At 37.1% G+C, this 22,606-nt stretch overlaps 1 long non-coding RNA gene across 2 annotated transcripts in view; it reads right to left on the bottom strand.

Annotated features, from left to right (window-relative positions):
• LOC116092248 overlaps positions 1-20,718 on the bottom strand; it is a 37,041-nt gene extending 16,323 nt beyond the window's left edge. For both annotated transcript variants that reach the window (XR_004119175.1, XR_004119176.1), the window contains exons 1-3: positions 20,437-20,718; positions 4,114-4,170; positions 3,750-3,847 (exon numbers count right to left, since the gene is read on the bottom strand). This is a non-coding gene — a long non-coding RNA (uncharacterized LOC116092248). The remainder of the gene's footprint in view (positions 1-3,749; positions 3,848-4,113; positions 4,171-20,436) is intronic.
• Between the last annotated feature and the right edge of the window lie 1,888 nt (positions 20,719-22,606).

Genomic DNA, 22,606 nt, shown 5'->3' with positions numbered 1-22,606 from the left:
GCCTCAATCTGCTAATTCAAAGAGGAGGTGGTAAATTTTAAGGTTTACTTCTGCTTAAGCCATGTAAAGCAAGGAGTCACAAGGGAAGCTCCCAGCCTTTACACTCCTATCGACATACATCTTCCAAGATGAAATGGAATTTCAGAGTCAAAGAGGCAAACTACTGGGATGTAGAAATGGTATAGTTTAGAGAAACAGACAGAAAGAATACCCACATTATAACTATTTAAATTTGTCACTGTGTTTTTTTATCTCACCCTAATTTTAGCTTTTACCATATAAATGTCTCCTCACATACATACACAGTCATGTAAATCTTTATAGTTTTCAACTAACAACATTGTATATTGTAAGTCGCATATGCTTTAAAATTCATGGTTTGTGTCTGAGTTTGGTCATTTATTTTGTGTGACTTTGGGCCAAGTTGATTAAACTTTATGTATCATACTTTGAAGTCTTTTATTTCACTTCCATTCTACAGTTCTATAAAGATGTTTAGGGGGATTGTGTTACTGAGAGTGGTGATTTAATAAGGTTGCTTCTCCTGCTTCATTATAAAAATACACATACAAAGTAAAATAGTTCTGCAGTTTCACTTGCCATCAATTTCCTTTCAAAATGCTGAAGCTGCCAAGTCAGTGACTTCTAGACCAAACCATTTTCCCAGTTGACAGCCACTGGGAGTAGGGATCATCTCTTCAGTATAAGGTCCATTGATGTCATTCAGTAAGAGCGTCAGGAGGACATGAGGCGTTTAAGCAACTAGAGAAGTTGCTTAAATCAGCTGAGCCACAGATTTTTCTTTGGTTAAGATGAAGACAGTTATATGTGTCAGCCTTTGGGGGTTGTTCTGAGGGTTAAACAATTTACTGAAGGAAAATTTTTAGGTGACTGATGGACATAAAGTTAACAGCTATAAATATTAGTTGCCATATATTATGTCTATATCATTTGATTATCTGGTATACATAAATTAATAATAAGGAAATATGCATCCCTTTCTATATGATCAAGTAAGGCCTGTGAAATTTCCTGATGATGAATTTATTTAAGGAGTAGATTAAGGAGATGCTGAGTGTTCAGTTTCCTTATTTTTATCTTTATATTTCTTCTGAGTATGGGTAAAAGTGACTATATTCAAGAAAAACTTAATACTTCTTCTCTTACTAATGGGTCTGTAGTGTGTGTGTGTGTGTGTGTGTGTGTGTGTGTGTGTGTGCATGTTTTGTGTGTGTGTTGAAGAGAGAAAAGAAAAAACAGGAAAAGCTGGTCTGGGGTGGAAACACTGATCTCTCCTTTATTTGCATTGCTATTTATAGAAGTGTAGATGAGGACTCCCTTTCCCTTGACAACACAAGCTCAATCTTCCTATTCTTTTAGTTACACTTCATTCAATTGTAGGTAACACATCTGGCTGTAGCCTTACACATAAAAACATTTCTTTCTGATTAAATATTGAAAGCTATGATGGTCAGACCTACACACAGAAAGTGAAGAGCTGGATCATTGGGAAATCATAACATGATATAGTCCCTCAGAGGCTATACATTCTAAAAAAGTGACAGAGACATTTATAAAACTGCTTGAAGACAATAAATCAAGCCGAGAACCCAATAAACTACTGCGTGTTATATATTTCAGTATATGTAATCGCACACACAGTGATAATCCCTATCATTGTAGAACTTAAAACATCAAATTTTGAGTGGCCAGCAAGCAAGATGGCTCAGAGGATGAAGATATTTACCACTAAGCTTGATAAGTTAAGTTGCATACCTAGGAACTGCATGTGGAAGGAGTGACCTGACCCTCAAGTTGGACTCTGAGTTTCTGAGTTCCATATGGGCACTATAGTATGTATGTGCCTACACACACACACACACACACACACACACACACACACACACACACACATATACACACTCCAGTGCACACGTGCACACACACAGACACTAAATAAATAAATATCTAATAAAATATAATTTATTTCTATGTGTAGTTTTAAGTACAATTTATTGTAAATTTCTCAGATATAATTTATTGCAAGAGATAGGAAGATAGGGACTGCCCACTGGTCGGACAACTATAAGGTGAACTATAGAAACTCGGGTTTGAATGATACAAAATGGTGGTTGGTGACCATGTGGCTGTGTGCTTTCAATCCCCAAAGCATTAGCAGACCTCCCCACTAAATCTCCCTAATTGCTCCTAGGAGGCAGATTGCAGCATTATCCCATTTTATGGATAAGGAGTCTATAAAATTTAGGCTTAGGAATTAGCCCAAGGCCAGTGGAAATTTGTTTCGGAGTTCCTCGAAGGGCTTAAGCAGCTGTGTGCCATATCGAAGAGGTGAGATTAGAGCCCCTTAAAGTTATAAACTTAGCTAAACCTTTTAATTCAATTTTAGACTCAGCTTTTTCAAATGAAAAATGTTTTGTGTATTTTAATTATGTCTCCGAGGGAGTGCTTCACCACTGAGAACTGAGTAGCCCTATGATTGATGGACCACTTCTAAAACTACAGCCACTTTGCCCACAGTAAATTCGGCTCTGTATTTTCCACTTAAATCTATTTCTTTCCCCCATGCTTAAAACCTAGGCTATCAAAGATACACTTATATATTGCATATCTACTAACTCATAGCTGTTGTGTCCCCAAATCACCCCGCTCAGATTATCAATACATTTATCTGAAGAAGGACATGTGTTATCTGCTTTATGGCATAGAAAGAGGTTTGTGTCAAAATGAAGATGGATTCGTGCATTCATTGATATAGCAACAGAAATTTATTTAAGTGCCAAACACTTCTTGGGCCCTGAGTATTTAACAGTGCCCAGATCAAAACCCTTGAAAGTCTCTGCCCAACTGGGCAGGATGGACAATAAACATGAAATAAAGAAATGAAATGTACAGCATGTGACATAGTAAACAGATTGAGGGGAGATAGGAAAACAAACCAACAAACTGGAGCAGGATAAGATGGAGAGGTGAGCTGCTAATCTCTGTATGAGATGACAACCATGGGGACTGCAGTCAGGGCCTCTGGCATGCTGTGCAAGTGCTCCATCATCAAGCTGGATTCTCAGTCAGAGGACCAATACTTTATACAAGTCAACCACAGGCAGCTTGAGGAAGCAGGTCTTTGAGGAAAGACCTAAAGAAAATGAGTACCTAATTTATGCTATGAACTTTAAAGGCTAAACAACTGGAGAAAGCCAGTACCAGTTCCTATTTCACTTAAGGAAGCTGAATCTATTTATGTGTGAGGTTGCCAGGTGTTTCCAGCAATGAGACAGAACTCCAAGTCAATTTGAATTGCAGATAAGTGTTCCTGCAACCTTGTGATAGATCACTTCCATATAGTATTTGCCTGAATTTCAAACAAAACCAGAATTTCTTCCTTTACCTGCCAATGTTCGTTCAGTGCAGCAATGCAAGGAACACAGTCTATGCATCTGGTAACTTGTGAAGTACGTTGTGGACTTGTTCTGGATTCTAATTCCTATACTGAGGTGGTCCAAGCTCTTGCAAATTAAAATTGTAAAGACAGAACACTCATAGAAAGAAAATTTTACAAAGAAGCAGCTTCTCACTGTAGAGGCCAGAGAATGCTATTACAGTCCACCATGTATGATGGAAAGAGCCATGTGCTGGAGTGGCTTACTTGAGAAGGTAGAATCTATCCATGCACAGCATTTTACATTATCTGGGGGAGGAAACAGGTTTAGTAAGAGAAGCAAGCCACTTACCATCCAGGCAACTGGATTCAGGATTACATTCAAAGGTGGAGACAGCAGCAGTTTTCACGGGATTCTTTGCTCCTCATTTTGGATAGAAAACATCTTTCCTAAATAATCAGAGAAATACTTAGCCTTGCCTCTCTGGTTTCCCATGCCGTTTACTGAATGGCAGGGTTAGCAGGGAAACTGAACTTCTCTTTAGGGGTTAACATGAAAAATTCAAAACAGAACTAGGAAGCATAAAGACAATTCATCAAAAAAAAAACCAAAAAAACAAACAAACAAAAAACCCCAACAACATGGCTCGAATAGTGTAGATCCTGTTGGCTACTGGGAAGAGGGTGGGAAAGAAGAGGGAAAGAACAAGCCATACCTTTTGACTAAAGGTCCATGGAACTTGGCACACTCAGCAATGGACATGGGTGTACAACTGCAGGATGGAAAAAGGAGGTATCAGAGAATGAAAGAAAAAATAAAACCCAGAGCTTTAAGGAAAATATACTTAGATGGGGATTAGGAGGGTATATTTTAGATCATTAAAGAAGACATGAAGCCAGGCAGTGGTGGCGCACGCCTTTAATCCCAGCACTTGGGAGGCAGAGGCAGGCAGATTTCTGAGTTCGAGGCCAGCCTGGTCTACAGAGTGAGTCCAGGACAGCCAGGGCTATACAGAGAAACCCTGTCTCCAAAAACAAACAAACAAACAAACAAACAACCAAACAAACAAAAAAAGAAGACACAAAAATAAACAGCAGAAAAATTAAACTATTTGAATGAAAAAAACAAAAGAAAGAAAAAGGAATATGTCTGGTACCATAACAGTGTTACCAAGGATGTAGACGATGAGGTCCAAAGTTAATGACAATGTAAGAGTCCATCCTTAATGGTCTCAAAGGCAACAAATCCCTATCTTGCTACTTTACAATCCCCTTCAAGCTTTGACACCCTATTATCATTTAGGAGCTGGGTTGAAGTTGCGAAATAGATGTAATCCATTTTTACCATAGAAATCCAGATATCCAGTTCTAAAGCTGATCATCAGAAAGGATTAGTGTATGGACTGGAGCTATGGATACACTTTTATGTGTGTGCTTCAGGCAGGGTAGACATGCTTATGTAGGAGAGGAGCAAGAAATAAGAGCTCTCCTCTGGCAGTCTTTGCCTGGAGGAAAGCAAAGGCTTTCCCAGTATCAGGCTAAGAACACTTGATGCATCCCCCTATCTATATGCTGACCAGTTTTATCTCCTGTTCACATCAGTATTACTCTAGTCTGTTGGTCTGAGGGAGAGAGGGACTCTGTCCTTTTTTTCTTACCATACAAAAGAGAAATTGAATTATTCTAACTTTGAGGGCTAGTAAATGACTGAATTACTTATCAAGGTCAAAGATATTCTCAAGCATGTTAGTAAAAAAAAAATACTATCAACCATGTTAAACATGTGCTGTATGGCAGGCCTTCTACCAAGCTCAATCTTCAGAATCCCACCTCAAGGAATGTAGTAGTATCCGTATTACTGAAGGAAAATAAAAAGGAATTTAAGTACTAAAATTGGACCTGGGTTAAAAAAAAAAAAGATTATCAACTTGCTATAGATTCAGTATTAATTATAGAACACTGTATTCTAAAATATTGTAACCCTATTTTGTTTTTATCATTTCTTAATACAGATGAATTTATTTTCAATCTTAATAAATAAATAATTTGTACTTTATTTTGTGCATCATATGAACAGTTGCCATTTATTAAGCTAATATATTCCTGAATTCCACCATAGCTTGTTTCTAGCTTTTATGTTTAAACTGATAAACATAAAAGTTATTATTTTCTTATTTCAGTACACTTGACTGAGCTCAGCTGGACTGAGTGTTTTTTGGAAGGACAGACTTTTCATGTAGCTGCAATTAATAACAACTGAGAAGATGGTAAGAAGACTTCCTCCTGCACATAGGCATCTGGCTGGATGGCAGGAAAAGCAGATTCTCCTCCAGCATCTCTTTCTAGCTGACTTCTTGCTATGACTAGAGTGAGAATCCTGGATATGTGGCCATCTTACAGAAACCATGTGACTGCCCTGAAGAAAGTGTTGAAATACCATGGAGCCTGGTTTCCAAGAGTCGGGTCTATCCTTTTCCAAAGAAAGATGAAGGTGATTGAGCAGTTATCTAATTCATGGATAGGGAAGGACTTAGAAGTTCATATTATCAGTCTTCCAAGGATAAGCTAAAGGCAGAAAATTTAATCTTATAAATCAAGAATCAGCTCCTTTAGCTTCCTTCCCAAGGAAGATACTCTGCAAACTTTCTAACACAATATGCTAAATGATGCTTACAAGGCTCCCATCAATGAAATTTAAGAAAACATAAAACCAATAAGGTTCAGAAATCTGTCCAGAGTCCTCAGTAGCAAAAGAAGATCTTTGCTGGACATCAGACCTAGCAAGAGTTCTAATGCTGTGTTAAAACATCATGATCAAAAACAACTTGAGGGAGAAATAATTTATTCAGTTCACACTTTCTGATCAAAGCTGTTCATTAAGAGAGGTCGGGGCAGGAACTTCTTCGAGACAGGAACTGAAGCAAAGAAGAGTGAGGGACACTGCTTACTAGCTTGTTCCTCATGGCTTGCTCAGCCTGAATTTTTACACAACTCAGTACCACCCACAGAGGTTTGCAATCTCACACACCCATTATCATCCATTATCCGCAATCAGGAAATATCCTGAAGATTTGCCTGAAAGCCAATCTGATGAAAGCATTATATCAATTGAGATTCCTCCTTCCATGAATACTGCACCCTCTGTCAAGTTGACAAAAAAAAAAAAAAAATAGTACAGGACTTTCTTATTTTGTTTTTTTCATGGGGACAGTTATCTGAACATAAATCTTGAGACAAAGTTTAGATTATTTTCCTCAAAGAAAAATTAGCCGATAATATATTGGAAAAGTTTGAGCTGTCTCTTTATGATTTGTGCCAACATAAATATGACCAAGGTTCTCATGGAGGGAACTTTCCTTCTTTTGATCTTTAATATTACTGTGGATTTTTGCAGAAACCAATAGTGAACGGAAAGCATAGTGATAATGCAATCCGTCCTCTAATTCTACCTAATTTAAGATTTAATTTAGGTTCTTGTAGAACATGCAAAGAAATATAAGGCATTTTTGGTATTCCGTGGTCTCTTTCCTTAGAGCTGAGTAAAAAGCTAAAACTGTGAGAGATGCCCTTATGTCAAAAGACTCCTGTGTTCTGTAGAAGACCTTGAGATTGTAGGATGTGGAAACATACACACTGACCTGAAGATAGTAAATGTTCCATTGTGTCTAGACATAGGGAGTAAAAGAGATATATTTTGAGCAGATATTTAGAACAATGTTTGGAATGGATTTCTAGTTCAGTGAACATGTTTTAATGACAAGATTTTGAGATTTAGAATAACGATGGAAAATCGTAAGTAATTAAGTTAGGTTGATGGTCAGGTCAAAACAGCTCTTCTTTGTTAATTCCTCTTCTGTGGTCATTTGAATGAGTTTCCCCACATAAGTCTTGGGATGTTGGAATGCTAGCTTTCCTATATGCAGATACTTTGCAGAGGTTCAGGTCATATGGTATTGCTGGAGTATGTTACTGGGCCAGGTTTGAGGTTTCAAAAACTACGTGCTGTGTCCAGTGTACTCTCTATTTTCTGTTTATGGTTCCAGATATGAATTCTCAGCTGTTCCCTTACCCATGTCTCCTTAGTAACTATGGACTCTAAGTCACTGGAACTGTAAAACCCTCTCCCTAAAGGATCCCATTCTTCTCTGAGTTGTTTCGGGCATGTTGTTTTATCTCAGCAAAGAAAAGTAACTGAGATACTCTATGAATGGGTAATAACCTAAACTTTACTAACTACTCTCTGCTTCATTTGTTTTTACTTAAGGATCTGTAATCTCCTTTAAAACGTACTCAGGAAAACCTGCTTTTATATAATGGAACCGTCACATGATGTGTTTTGTAAATGATCCTAGGACAGAAGGGACAGTCTGGGAGGGTAACCATTCCCTTCACTGAAGCACTGCTCCATGCCATCCTTAATGTGAATTAAATAAAATGGAAATGTAATTCAAAAGTTTGACACGGTCGTTCCATCTTTATCAACCAGGAAAGAATTAGCAATACTTGAAATAAAGTTAAACAATAGCAGGGAGCATTCTCTTTTTTCAGTGGGGACATTTTGCAATTCATATCACATTTGTAAGACTGTCACTGAAGTACTAAATTAAAAAGGAACTTTAATTTCCCAAGTGCTTCATTTCTGCGAACACCTTTCTTCCTACGAGTTGGACTACTACTCCCTTGACATGTAATGTAGTTTGATTCATGTTACAAGTCTGAGGAATGCCAAACAGAGTAGTCCAGATTATAAGACCTCCCAAGTATGAAGATTCACCTTCTGGGTTAGTATCTGACACAGATAGGAAATCAAATGAGTGAAAATTTCATTTGACATGGGAATTAGACATACGAGTATACGGAAATTCTATTCAGAGCAGCGTTCAAGTTACAAAATGGGAAGACACTTCATGAAGAAGATGTAGATGGCAAGCAAAAAAAAAAAAAAAAAAAAAGAAACCAGACTATGTTCGGCAGCCTACTCCATGAGAAAAGTGAAGGGCATATTTCTTTTTTGTCTCCTTTGTTCTTTGTGAACAGAGATTATTAATAAATCATCTTTTCTAAACTTATAAACATAATCATAAATGAATCCTTATAAAGTTCTAATTTCATTCACACATATTACTTCTTTCACATATCAATCTGACCAAACCTTCAGGCAGGAGATTCTTCAATTTTAATTTTAAAAACCATACATAATGTTTTGTTATTTATTATCAGCTGGTCTTCAACCTAGAAATGAGAGGAGGCTTAAAAGGTGGAGGAAGTGAAAGAAAGAGAACTCTCCTAGGATCAACCTTGTTTCATTTTTATCTTATTGGGAACACCACCAAGGTTTCCTCAGTGTGGCCCATTTTCCATTTGTGTATTGCCCAATCACTGAAACTTTCCTTTATTCCTGTCTAGCCCAAACCATCTCAATTCTAAAGAACAAAAGAAAAATCTTGGTTGGTGTGTACTCAACCACCAACCAAGGAGTACACACAGTGGGACTGATTGCTTTGGCAGCGTGTGTATAGTGGAGGATTGCAAATTCGATCATCAATGGGAGGAGAGGACCTCAGCCCTGTGAAGGTTCTGTGCCCCAGTGTGGGGTAATGCCAGGGCCTATAAGCAGGAGAGGGTGGGGTGGCAGGCATGGGGAGTGGGGAGGCAGCTGGGGTTTGTTTTTGTTGCTTTCATTTGTTTCTTTGTTTTTTAGAGGGGAAACTGGGAAGGGAGAAATTTACATGTAAATAAAGAAAATATCTAATAAAAAATAATAATAATAAAAAAAGAAAAATCTTACCAGGGCCACCTTGGGTTCTTTGTAGTACCAAACACCTCACATCATGCATAGAGATGTTTTGCTTTTACATTGTTTTAAAAGCTCTCAAGCAGTCAGAAAATGGCAGCCCAATCTCATCACCATCCGATACAGATAACAGAAACTGTTCTCTGATATGAACCAGAGCTTGGAAATTGAGGGGGGAAAATAAAGGTTGTTTCTAATCAGACACAAATACCACATGGAGACAACTCCTTTGGTTTTTCTTCCTGTGAAAACAATAAGCTTATCCATTAAATTCAGGCACACTGTTGACACAATCACTCTAGAAATGGTTTCAAGTTCTATGTGGCTTAGAATTAACTTCTAATGATACAAAGAAACTCAGCCACATCTTACTTCTCTTTAAAGCAAGGAGGAGGTATAAAGCAAAAGTAGCAACTGTTTACCAAGCTCTTTGTAATTGCCAGTGTTTACTGAACAGAAATTATTTACCAAGAACTGGGCTAAGTGCTACTTTTATTCTCATCCCAAATATAGATAAGAGTTGTATACTGTGTGCTAGTTTGCCCAATGCAATTCAGTAACTAATACAAGTTCTTATTATTAAAACAAGCAATAGATGGTCTCAAGTCCACTTCTTTTACACACCCTTTCTCAATGTCTATGGCTTACAGAACTCTTGTTTAAAGACACTTTATCCAAGCATTCATATCCTTCATTTATTCTCAACATATCTGTTCAGCCTTTCTCACATGTGAAACATCATTCCAGAAATTTGAGATATAAACTGAACAAAGTTATTATTGGGGTCACTGCATAATACAGAAGGCAGAGAAAGAATGAATTATCCACATCCATAGATTTTTTTTAAAAAAAGCAAAAGCTAAATCACTGAGAGAATAATTGCTGTGTTGAGCGAGAAGATGGGAAGGGGAGTGCATGTGTGGAAGGAATTAGAGCTGGGTGAAATTAGAAGTTGAGTAGTGAAGATAACCTTATGTCAAGGTGATATTTTAAAAAGCATTGGGAAAAAAACAAGAATCTTTTACAGGTGAAAAGTTGAAAGAAGAATGCTTCTAAGAAGAACACTAATGATTTTATGATTTAATAGGAGATAAAAACTTCTAGAACAGACCAATAACAAAAAGCAGAGTTGCGTGGAAGAGAAGCCATCACTGAATTTTATTGACAGACAACACTACCTAAGTGGAACTATCTGACTTTGTTTTTTATAAGATGAGAACCAGACAAAGTTTGAGGGCAAAATAAAAACAAAAATAAGATTATGGACTTGTATTGAGTCACTGTAGATACTCTATAAATATTAGAATGTAGAGACTGGGAGTAGTGAAGCTTGCCTTTAATCCCAGCAATGAAGATGTAGAAGCAGGCAGATTTCTATAACTGAGGATAATGTGATCTACCCAGGGAGCTCCAGAGCCACAAAGAAAAAAAATCTTAATTTCAGTAAAACAAAACAAACAAAAAGGTTAGAATGTAGAAAATCAAAGTAGAAATAAAAACATCCACAAGGACCACACAGGGTAAGAGAACAACAGTGTTCAAGTTCTGCTTACAAGCCCCTGCCAGTGCCCCTGCCAGTAACAACCCAGGAGAATGGAGTCCTTAAGCCACTAGAGAGCATGATGAGGTCAAACTCTCAGGAGACAGGCTTCAGTGAGACAGCTCATTTAAAGAAGAATGGAAAGGCTATTTAAACCTTTTGAGGGTGATGAGTAGTGGCTATGGGATGAAGAGACATCTTTAGTTAGGGCTAGGATGCTGGGATTTCTCTTTTACATAACAAGGAATTTCATATGCTGCTGGACAGGACCTTATGATCTTATAAGGAAGAGGAAGTTTAGCTAACGTGGGTACTGAATTTAACTAACATGGGTACTGAACTACATGGCCACCCTCCAGTGAGGCAAAGGTGGGGGCATAGGGCTATGTGCACCTGGAGATGCAGCCCTGGGACAGAGGCAGAGGTGGGGAGCAAGGAGTGATCATACTCCTGCCAATCTCAGGACTAGATTTCCAGGGTTTGGGTTTGCCTTGATCTCACTCTTGCTCCAGGTCTGGTCCCCAAGTCTCTGTGGCTCCCCCTGCCCAACATGAGAGTGTTCTAGATAGATAATGAAAGAAGAGGAAATAGAGTTTCTCTTTAAATTACATATAGGAATAAAGAGACAAAGCAGAATCAGAACCCAAGATTTTCACTTTCAGATATTAGGACAGTGTTGGAAGATCCTACAATTAAGGTCCTAGTCTGCCATGTCTGGATAGCTCTCCTGCACTTGACACAAAATAGAAGACTTGCTTTCCCACTGGGATGTCCTCTTCTTTGCCTGACTTTATCTGGGGAGCTTGGCTCCCACATCCTCTACCTGAGAAATGTCACATAGTCCTTGGCAAAACTACAGGTTCAACTTTCTTCTCCGTCTGGCAAGCACCTAGAATGCCTCTCCATGCAAATACCTTAAGCCTCGGCCAATGTTCATTTGAGAGACCAGATCTTTTGGGTTCGGACTCCATATAAGAGAACCTGACCTAAGGTTAAAATCAAGTTAACTAACAAACTGGCACCTAGCACCACTTTCTAGGTTATTCCCCAACAAATCTACACTTCCAGGATAGACTCCTCCCCCTGATACTTCACTTCCTAATAACCACCAATCAGGAGGAAAACAGAAGTCAAGTTTACATTTACAGTTTGTCTGCTAGCACCAGCCAACTATGCTAAAGGCCATAAAGGCCACCCAAACAAATGTGTACTAGGCTATATACTCCCCTCCTTGCCTCTATAAATTCTTGTCTGAAATGATGCTAAGGGCTGCCCCTCCTGTTCCTCTGCATCAAAGATGCAACCCAAGCTCAAGCTTGAACAAAGAGACCCTAAGAAAACCTCTTCCCACTCCCCAAGGTTTGTAAAGTCCATGTTCACCTGAAATAAAGAGCACAAGCTATTTCACTGAATGTTGTATAAGGGAGCTGTTTCACTGAATACTGTCTAAAAGAGCTTTAATACTAAAATCCTTGGAAAAGCTTTCCCTCCACCTCCTCAGCACTCACAGCTGGGTCAAGGTCCTCCAAATCTATCCATTCTGGGTCTACTGCATTCTTTCCCAGGGTGCAGTTGAGGAAGTGGTACAGGAACCAACCACAGGGCAGTACTTTCATAACTCTCCTAGTTGTTTCTCAAAGAGACTGGATTTCTTCTTTCAGTCGAGTAAGTCTAATATGGACAGAAATTAGGAAAAAGAATCAGAAAGTAGATTATGATACTTGTTAAAAGGACACTATGAATTTTATTATTGCCACCAAGTAGGTTCTTGTCTTTACTTGCCAGTGGCCTGGGATCAAGTTCTGTTTTAGAGATGTAACTCTGGAAGAGTCACACATAGTGTGACAAACTGGTGAAATTCATACAGATGGAGAGAGTAATAAGTTTAAAGAATGATCTCCTGAGCAGGAAGCTGTAAGACATCAAGAAGAGGGGGAGTAAGGAACAAATATAGGAAGAAATCCCAGAAAATAACATCCCCAAAGCCTAGTGACCAAAGGGTCAAATACCAAAGACAGTGGCACAATAGAATAGAAGTTACTGATAGTTCTACGTGTGGGTCTGAGGCCTCCTGGCCCTTTCCTCCATGCTGTTTTGTCGTCATTGGTGTCCTGTAGTTCAGCTCAGGGTTTCTGGGAGGTGGTAGTGGTGATGAGACTTCCTGAATATAGCATCTGATGTTACTAAGAGACAGAATCTTACATGGAAGTCCTTGATCCTCTGGTTTTTACACTCTTCTTCCCCTTCTTCTGAAATGTTCTTAAGTCTTTGGTGTTGAAATGTTTTGCAGATGTAGCCATTGGGCTCCACAACAGTGCATAATCATTGGTTGGAATATACCATGGTCCCAGATCAGCCCCGAAAACATACATACAAATATGCATACATAGAAATTATATTGGCTCTGGATTATAGTTCAGATGTGTGTGTTTATAGAAATACATAGATGCATGTAATAACAATTGGTTTTTTAAAATGCCATGAATTTAAAGTAAATGGGGAGGGTATATAGGTGGGTTTGGAGGGAAGAAAAAGAAGAATTTTTTTTTTTATGTTTTCCAAAATCTTTTTTAATACTACACATTATGAACAAAACAGAAAAGTAGAAATTATTTCTATCTTATGAATAATAAAAGAATGTTTCAATTAAAATACACTTTCAAAAATATATAATATAAAAGAGTTACCAGTGGGAAAATATATTATGAAGACTGAGTAGGGTTCACTATTTTCGGCAATGACCTTGATAATACCAGTTTCACTGAATGTAGTAGGAGCCTACGGCAATAACTTTAAAGAAGAAAAGAAAAAAAAGAAACCCCAGATGGTTTATATATTGTATGCTATGGAGAAGTATGTGGTGCCCAAAACTAAGTACCAGAAATCCATTCATCCATCTACAATAGGCAAAATTTCACCTTCTATTAACTGGTCACATGGCATAATGGCATCTATAGTCATTTTCTGCATACTTAGAGATGTAAGGCTCTCTGATGTACCTGACCTACCAGAGTTCTCTCTCTTAGTGGAGTAAATCGAAACCACCCTTCCTGGAAAGGAGTGGTAAGATTAGATACTAATTGATTGACCCAGGAACTGGTAGGGAGTATGCAAGACCTACCTCAGATTCCAACTGACCAGGGATATTCATGACTCTTACTTCCTCATTTAGAAATTGAAAGATTTCTGCACTACTGAAGGCCTCTGAACTGCTCATATTAAGAATAGTTTAGGGGATAGAGAGATGGCTTAAGAGTTAAAAACCCTAATGTTCCTTCTGTGGTCCTGAGTTTAATTCTCAGTAACTTCATGTCACAGCCATCTCCAAAATGACCCAATGCCCTCTTCTAGCATGCAGGCATAAAAACAAATTATTCATATACATCAAATAAATCTTTTTTATAAAAAAATAAAAATAAAATACAGTAGTTTAATGTAAAACTGTGTTTTTGCTTACAAATTCCACGTGTGCATACTTCTATTAAAAGTAATCAAGTGACTAGATCACAATTGCTCATAAGTATTCTGCTTTCATCCATTTTCTGTCCTACATCATCAACCCTCAGTGATTTTTTTTTCTAATCTTGAAGTCCATTGCATTTGCATCTGTATTTATTGTTTCTTACTCTTCCCTGTTCTATGTTACTTATTTATATCTGCCTCCTTTTGGGATTCCATGTAGACTGACCCTTTCTGATTAGCTCATCTCACACTTTATTCTGTGCTTCACCACATTGTGTTAAACATTAGAAGTCACTGCATTCTCTGGAGGGTTCTAAGTGCCTTCCTTGAATGATATCCTTAGATTTTCACAATGACTCGGAGATAAGTATGTTTGTGGGTCATTCCAATTTCACAGATGAGGAAGTTGAGGCCTTAAGTCAATTGCCCAATCTACAAAACTAAACAGCTGTAGAGTCTACACTCAAAAGTATGGAGCTGCTTCTAGAAGTTCTTAACCACTGCACTAGTGACACAGCATGATCACTTCAAAAGTGGACCATCTTTCCCTTTTCTTTCCCTCTGCAACTCTGACAGAGAAGACAAAATGACAGCATGAACTTGAGTGTTCTGCAGAGAATGTGTGTTTCTGAAATTAATGCATCTGCAGAGGTGTTTAAATTAACCTGTCATGTTTCCTCCTACATGAGTTGAGAATTTGAGGCATCTTTTAGGAGGAGCAGCATGGTGCTGTTGGTGAGCAGCCTTATGCAGAACTCATTTGGATGGCAGTTCCCAAACTGAATCTGCATTATGACACAAATCAATGTGTATACGGTGTGTGTTGGGAGACAGATGATGTTAAACATCTGCTGAAAAACACATTCACAAGTTGTTACAAGCCAAGATTATAAACAAGATTAGGCAGGCACTGACACTCTAATTATCTTGGTAGTGGGAGCCTATGGGTGCCACCTGGCTGCTTATGGAGCAAAAGGTTCTTCAAGCCACTGGCACAAACATTTTCTAGAAAAAAAGTGAATGGGGTGTCTAAAGAACATTGGGATCCATAGGCATGGACTAGAAAGCTATCTGTGTGCTTGTGTGGATACATTCATATGTGTGCATGTACATGTGTGTGAATGTATGCATGTGTGTGTATTAGTATGTGTGTGTGTTCACATGTATGTAACTGTGCATATACTTCTTGTATGTGGAAGTTAGAACACAACCTTGGCTCTCATTCTTCAGGAGCCTTGCCTTTGAGACAGGGACTCTCACACACATAGAACATTAGGTTGGATTGTTAAGGAGCTGCAAAAATGTGTCTCTTTACACAGTTGGATTACAAGTGTGTGCCACCAAACCTGTCTTAGTGATAAAACCTTGGTCCTCATTTTGTAAGATTAGTGCCTTCCAGACTGAACTATCTCTCTAGTCCCAAAGAGCAATATTTTCTTTTACTTTTGGGAACCTTATACTGTATCAAATGGTTCATATGTTATCACCTGACACACATTCACACACACATACACATGCACACACACATATTTCTTCACTTACAAGGAGATTATATACTCACAAAACAACTGCAAGCTAAACATGTTATAAGTCAAAAAACACAGTTAATTCACATGAAACGTTATTACTCAGTGGCCCAGCACTGTGTCAAGCATTAGTTATCTGTTCTGTGAACATTTGGCTGGCTTGGGGCTGTGGCTGAAGTCGCTGCCCAACATCTCAGGAGAGAATCCCACCATCACAAGCCTGAGAAGAAGTCAAAATTCAAAATAAAGCTCATAGTTTCCATTATAAGGGAAACCAAGAAAGTAAAGAAACCCAAGTACTCCTGTGCACACCATGTATGTTCTATCTATGCAAATGTCAACCAACCTGCTGAAGATAAAGTTGTCTTAGCCAGAAGATCCAGTCTCCAGGTGTCTCTGACTTATTACTTGCTAATACCATACTAGACTCAAATCATGGCCTTCATGAAAGCTTATTATATATCCACTTACTCATTAGAAAATAAAATGTAAACCTAATATGTGCCAAGCATTGTTCTAGGACCATGTATTCTGTAAATTCTTAGTTGTTACATAGGGTCATAATTCTGTATCAAGCCACAAGCACAGCTGTACCTGATCACATGCAGCAGCCAACCCACAGACTAAACACTTTAAGAGGGAGGTATACAAAATGATTGTAGACAAAGTCAGCTGCATGCCATTTTTATCTTTTGCCTTTTCAAACATTTTAGTGTCATAACTGCTGACTTTCACTTACATAATTATATTTGTTTCTTTAGAAGATTTTATTAGACATGGACTTATACAAGATATTTCCTCCTTCCAAAAGATAGCATCTTCTTTTTGTTTTTCCTTTGTGTGTTGTGATACAGTGTACATGTTCTCATATATGCTCATGTACACATGTAGAGGTCAGGAGTTAAGCTCACATGTTTTGATGATCACTTTTCACTCTATTTTATACATTATTTACTTATTTATTGTATGTATGGACACATGCCATAGCAATGAAAGTCAGAGGACACCTTGCAGGTGCTAGTTTTCTTCTTTTACTATGTGCTTTCCAAGGATGGAACTTTTTGATAAAGATTCATTTTGCCAGCCCTCAACCTTATTTTTTGAGACATAATTTCTCACTGAACCTTAGTTTCATCAATTTGACTGATCACTTAGCTCCAGAGATCCTTTTATTTGTGCCTACCTATATCTATATCTATATCTGTATCTGTATCTGTATCTCTCTATCTCTATCTCTATATCTACATCTATATTTATCTGTATCTATATATATCTTACTTGATCAGTTGGAGTTCTTAGAGTACCATTACCTGAAATAAAGGATTTGAAATTAAAGATATGGAATGGGATTTTGATTTATATTGAGGAAGAGAAATATTAACCCAGAAGATTGATAACGTCTTTCACTGATGCTTTATCAAAAGGTATTCACCATGTAGGATACTCTCTTTTACATGTTCTTCAATACTAGGACAATATTATACTTCTAGAGGACCATGATAATAGTTCAGCAAGAAAAAGTGCTTGCTGAGCAAGACTGATAATTTGACTTTGATTCCTGTAAATCAGGGTGGAAGGAGAGGAGACAGTAACCTCCAAAGGTAGCCATCTGATCTATCTATCTCTGTCTCTGTCTCTGTCTCTGTCTCTGTCTCTCTCTCTCTCTCTCTCTCTCTCTCACACACACACACACACACACACACACACACACACACACACAAACGCACAAACAAGAAGATGGATGAGGGTAATAGAAACATACATACATATTCTCACACACTGGGAGAGAGGAGGAGCTATGGCTAGGAAGCAGATATGCAGGTACAAATCAAATAAGCACAGTCATTGGAACAAAAAGAATGAAGGAGCAGCTTCCGTCCATATGACATTCTGAATAACACAACCATCCAGTTTGATTTGTATTTCTAGCTTTCATAAAGCACACATTAGGCATTTTAAGCCTCCAAAATTTGTAATTTGTGGCAAAATACACACAAAACTACTGCATTCAAATGACAAACACATATATATGTTGAATATATATTTATGTACATATATATGTTCAATAGAAATGGAGCAACAATATTCAAAACCCATTTGCACTTTGCATTTTTGCAAATCTTTATGAATATTATCTGAATTAAAAGCACCCCTTAGTTCAATTACCAGTAGATGTTACAAAGTAAATGGGTTTAACAGAATTCAAGAGCCAAGGGTTTGGTAATTACATAGTCAGGTAGATGGCAGGAGGTAGTTAAATACATATTACTTTCTCCATTTTTTTCAAAATATATAGACCCTATGGAGAGGAAATTTTCCTTGGGCACCTACTAATCAGATTCTGTAAGTCAGTGAGTCAGTCAGTGTTCTAAAAAGGTGTAGAACCAGCAATTAAGTACCAAAAGTCATTAAAAGATGTGGGAAATGTACTTTAAATGTGTTAATCTATTCACTCTTTTATCAAATATTATTGATCCTCCCACTGTGTAAAAGACATATTTTCGTACAGAAATCACAAGTTTCTGCATTCATAAAGCATTAGGCTTCCCTGTGTGGGAAAGATAAAATATGTGCAACTTTAGAACCACATCAGCTAATATAGCAGTAAGTAGTATAGAAAGTAGCATTGGCTATGGATCAGTGACTGCTTGCTGTGAACGGAAGGGGTATGTGATGATTGGAAAGACATTTGAGTTGAGACTTGAAAAATTATAAAAATAAAACCATAATTTGAGAAGGTGATAAAATATCTAGGCAATAAAGGCATCAAATGCATAATCTGAAAACGCACAGCAGGAGAAGAGTTGGTTAAATTTTAAATTTGAAGATGGCCCAATCACAGGGCACAGTAAGAGCATGGAAGAAGAGAGCCCAGATAGACAAAGTGAAACTTTGCAGTGGTTTGGAGTCTGGAGGTGGAGTAGAAGTACAACTTTTACTATTCTCAGCTCTGTTTCCACAATGGTCCCTAACTCATTGCAGGATTTTCCAGTGTTTCCATATGGGTAAGCTCACTGCTTTCAATGGATGCAAAGTCCTCTCTGTGAGTACCAATGACAGTGAAAAATAAGTGCTGCCATTAAGGGTCACTTTGCGGACTGACTTAAAAAACTCTCAATTTCATGTTTTGTACCCAGAAGAATGCCTTATCTAAATATTGTGTAGGCGTTCTCAAATATATTTGAGTTTCCCATTACAGCTATTTTTATTTGTTGGAAGTGAGGAGGCATTTGTATTTTTGACACACAAGGTGTCATTCATATCTTGGACCAGATTCAAGCAAAAAACAGTTTGTGGAAACTCCACAGAGATGCCATTCAACAGTTTCTAAGGTTTTAAAGCTGGCATTCAAAGTTAGTGTATATGCTCTTGGAAAGAAGAATTAGCATTGTAATATGGAAAACAGAAATATAGGAATCAAAATGTCTAAACTTGGTGCTGTCCCTAATTGTAAGGATGGCAAAATTAAATCAATTTCCATTGATTTCGCATGTCTAATGGGAAAATAATACACAAACACAGTTAATGTTCTTTCAGCAGCTAACATTTTACAAAAATATTATGCATTCTGCAAAAACTCTGAGCTGACGCTTTTCTGTTTTTACTATGCACATCCTATACCTCACCTCTGCTGTTTGTTCCCCATTTTTTATTACAAGGGACTATTGCTTTTTGAATGGCTTCTTTGAAATGAATAAAGTCAATTCAAATCACAAGGTTAGCATCTTTAAAATTTTCTTCCCTAGAGTAAATTGAATGCGTGTTTTTTATGCACCAGACACATTTCCCTTCTCATATTTAGAGAGCCTTTTTCTGTTTTGTGGTTTCTTGAGCATTTTAAAAATCCATTCATTCAAAGTAGGGCTGTCTGGCTTGTCTTGTATTTCCAAGAATATACAGTTATTCTGGAAGGCTTTGATTTCATTTGTGGGGATTTCCAGATCTCCTCAGCAAAACTCAATAATGCCTTTTTCCTGGGAGAATATTTAGAGTACAGATATAAAGACCAATGTCTTTCATAGAGATTCATTGCTTTCAAATTATTTTCCACTTGGGAACAATACCAGAAATCTCATAGGTAAATATTCCATCTTGTAGTATACTTTTACTTCTCCTCTGCGTGCACTAAAGACAGCTAATTAATTGTCATGGATTTTATATTAAAGGATGATGGTAGAATTCTGAACCTGGTCAGAGCATGTGATCTCATTTTATGATAGACTGAATTTGTTATTTTGAATAGACTATTCATATTTTAATACACTGGTTTAAATGTTCAATTATTTTTCAGTTGGGGAAAATAAAAACTAGTGAATTGGTCTTAAGTAGCTTTTGAGCTCTTACCCAATAAAGACATTGTGGCAAAATCATTACATAGCATTCTGTTCAATCTTCATAACACTACGTTAACTAATCTGTTTCCAAACATGAAGAACCCAAAATTTACAAAAGAGATATGTTTGTGGTCACATATCTAGCAATGGAAAGAGTGGGGTTTTGGACAGTAGAATTCATATATTAATATCTCATTGTTATAAACAGACACTGATTTGTATCCTCACAAAGAAGGAGTCACATACGAACAAGCAAGAAAGTCCTTTAGCAGTAATTGTATCTTATATAGACAAAAGGGATGGGGATGACAAAGATGGAAATAGAGATGCTGTAGAAGGCACTAACTTCAGAATAAATATTAAGGGGGGAAACTGATACTTACAGGATTTGCCAGTATTTTCAATTTATAGCAATATCTGCTGCCCCCATGTGGTGCTCTGTGTGACAATCTTCTCAGAGCTAATTTCTTCCCTCTGTCAAAAATGCTTCAGTGTTGGGACTTGTCTCTGTAATTCTAGGTGCTTTTTCCAGAAGGAAAGTAGACAATGAAAAGTAATTATGATTGCTTAGAAGAGCCTGTCTGTTAATGTGTATATCTGGATAAGTTATTTGACTATTTAGGCAAAATGAAGGTGTTAGAAAGGAATCCTGAGAGAACACAAGAATAAAGGAAAAAATTCAAATGGAATACTGTGGAAATTCTGGAACAAGAAAACAACCGGAGAGGTTACCAGGTCCATTCTTACCTGCTTCCAGTCAACATCAGTGTACTGACTGACATCACACAAGTGATCAAGAGATACAATGAGGACAACAACTCCATTTCTTGAAAGTTTTGATTGGAGAGATCACTTATGTCATCTAAGAAAGCCTGCAGGAAAGTTGGTGATCATTGTCAACAGACTGCTTGGCTTTCAATATTCTCAAATAATGTTAAAAAAATTTCACCATAGAAAACATGCAATTTAGACCTTAAACTCCCCCAAATGCAGAAACAGATTACTTAGAGACTAATCATCTGTATCACTTGGTAGAGCTCCCTAAAACATGAGAGTCACTAAAACATGAGAAAACACAACAAATGCTCATAGTATCCTGTGTTGCTAAATCATGTTTACTAATAAATTAGACATAATAAATGTACTTTTTTTTACTTGCTATCCAACTTGCTAAAGGTTTATTTGAATGTTAATTTATTGTAAGACAAAACATTTGAAGTCAATTGAGTGAATTTAAAAATAATAATTGTATTAGCATAATGTTTGTCATAGTGATGTAGGTTTCTAATTTACATAGAAATCATTTAGGTAAGTATGTTAATAGTTAAGCCGTGAGATCAATAAGGCCCTTAGTGGATTTTCTAACCCAGGGAATCTACAACCTAGGCATCTAATGTAGGCCTTGAGAGTTCTTAAACTGTCAACAAGTACATATAAATATTTGAGTGAATATTTACATATGACTTGTTATTTTGGATTAGTGTTGATAGTATTGATTAGAGTTAGCCACTGAGTCTATACTGTAATTCATTTCTTCAAATGTAAAATTTTATGGATAACTTAAAATATTCTTTTGAAGGCAATCACTGCTTTCAGGAAATAAATACACAATGTATGAGCCTATATAGAATATAACAAAATTATTTTGCCTAACTTATGAAAAAAAGCTAAGAAAGAACCCAGAATATCAATGCTGATAGACAGAGAAAGCCAGAGGTTTTTGAAGATACCATATAATTGAAAGAAATATCTAATATCCCTAGGAAGGTCCAACCTATGCAGAATAAATTAGAAAAAAATAATAGAGAAAGTTGTTTGTGATCTATGAAGGTATTGAATGTCAAAGAATACATATGGCTCTTGGTCACCAATCCTAGGAAAACAATGCTTAAATGGAAGATTTTTCAGTCTTACCCATACTTAAATCTGGTTTTGATTCAACACAATACATGTGTTAACTAACATGGACAATCAATCACCCTGCCTGGCTGTAGGGATGAGTGGATATGTTACAGATGATACTTTTATATGTGTCTTGTGATTATGATTAAACAATTAATCATTATATAATGACATGAGATTGAATAACTTATCTTTGAATAATAAATATAAGGTCATGCTTTGTAGTTCAAACACAAAATGAAATAAAAGAACTTCAGAGTACCACAGATCTGAGATTCCATCTGAGCACATGCCTATGTGTATGCACACAAACACACACACACACATTCAATTCCAGAAGGAATTATAGGCAAATGGTTGAGAAGTAGTGTTGGAAAAGGTAATAGGCAAGAAATTTTCAAACTTAAGACATAAATTAATATACAAATTAAGAACCTAGTAAACCTCAAAGTGAATGACAGCAAAAGCATCGAATAAAACCCAAACAAAACATTTTTAGACTATTTTTACAGAAATTCAGGAAATATATTCTGATGATGGTTTCTCTTCCTCTGTAGTCTACCTTACTCTCCCCACCTTCCCAATGTCCAAATCCATGCCTTTTTTTTCTCTTGCTTTGGAAAACAAACATAAAACCAGAAAATATAATGC

Source organism: Mastomys coucha, unplaced genomic scaffold (genome assembly GCF_008632895.1).
Source record: "Mastomys coucha isolate ucsf_1 unplaced genomic scaffold, UCSF_Mcou_1 pScaffold15, whole genome shotgun sequence".
Lineage (NCBI taxonomy): Eukaryota > Metazoa > Chordata > Mammalia > Rodentia > Muridae > Mastomys > Mastomys coucha.
Note: the sequence above shows the minus strand (reverse complement) of the source record. Positions and strands in the feature narration are given on the sequence as shown.